Source organism: Poecile atricapillus, chromosome Z (assembly GCF_030490865.1).
Source record: "Poecile atricapillus isolate bPoeAtr1 chromosome Z, bPoeAtr1.hap1, whole genome shotgun sequence".
Lineage (NCBI taxonomy): Eukaryota > Metazoa > Chordata > Aves > Passeriformes > Paridae > Poecile > Poecile atricapillus.
This window is the reverse complement of record NC_081289.1, coordinates 66810717-66812095: the sequence shown is the minus strand read 5'-3', so window position 1 is coordinate 66812095 and position 1379 is coordinate 66810717.

Genomic DNA, 1379 nt, shown 5'->3' with positions numbered 1-1379 from the left:
GGGCTCATGGGTCCCTCTCCAGCGATGACACCTGCAATGGATGCGGTGCCTGCACCCCGTGTGTGATGTACTCCACAGACACAGGGGGTGGCTCCTGCCATGGGGGTCCTCCAGGCTCCCCCAGGCTGTGAAATGAGAGAGGCACAGCTCAGAGAGGGCGGGAGGAGAGGGCAGGACAGCGGCAGGATGGGTGGCAGGGATGCCCCAAGGACCAGAGTGAAGCCGCAGCGCTCGCTGCTGAGCAGAAAGTCACCCAGCTGCCACAGAGCCAGGCTCACAAGGAGGCTGAGAGGCTGTGGCAGCCTTGTTTACAAACCTTTTTATTCCTGCAGTCTCTTCCCTAGCTGCTCCGAGCTTACATTCCGTAAAAGACGCATTGCGCTATTTTAAAATTTTTTTTCTTAATTCAAATTAATCCTGATGTTTTGTTCTTAAAACCCTTTTTTAAGGGAACTCAGTGCAAGGGAATGCTCTAAGCAGACCCATCTTGAGCCACAGATCATCTCATGACACCATGAAGGGACACAGAGTCCTACAGCTGATCCCAAGTGGATTCCAATTAACAGAAGCAATTATTACCCACCCACCCACCCCTGCCCTTTATTTAACCTGATTAAAACTGTGGCTCAAATAAGTGAAAAGCAGAAATCTGTCGATGAAACATTATAGATAGGGGTCTCCTGTGTCTTTAAACTCACAGTACAAATACAGTAGCTGGAGCACCAAGGGGAAACAATGGCAAGAGAAATGCAGCCATCTCCTCTCAAAGCCCCTCACTGATCGATCCTTTCTCATATCATTTCACCCTTCTGTCATCTCTTTGCTATGCTAATAGCCAGAGCCTTCAGCTGTCTCTGGTTTCTGAGCATCAGCTTAAACTGAAAACCCTTTAGATGTTTTCCCATTTGAAGAGTTTAACTCTGCCAGGGAAAGAATTCAAAACATATTGTATTTGACTGTTTTAAATTGAAAATTACCTCATCCTGCAGCTTCCTCTCTTATTCCACACTCCAGTTGTTGTGGGCTGCAACTGTGTGGCAGTGATGAGCGTGCTCTTGTCACACTCAAGTCAATAAAACAATTCTTTCCTATTTAATAGTAATTTAAATTACTAAAAAAATAAATTAAAATGAGGATCCCATCTCAGGAAAGGAGAGAGACAGAGAGGTACTGCCAGAAGGAGAGAAAAAATAGTAGTAAAGCTTTCCATGCACTTATAATACAAACACCTGTTGCAGGAGGGTTTGCCCCAGACCTTGCAATGCCCTCAAAAGCAGATTAGCAATTGCTCTCCCTCCTACTCTGAGTTTTGAGAGAGAAAAGAACTCCTGGGCTATATTAGCACAGCAATACAAATTCCAGGCTTCTGTCTTCCCTGT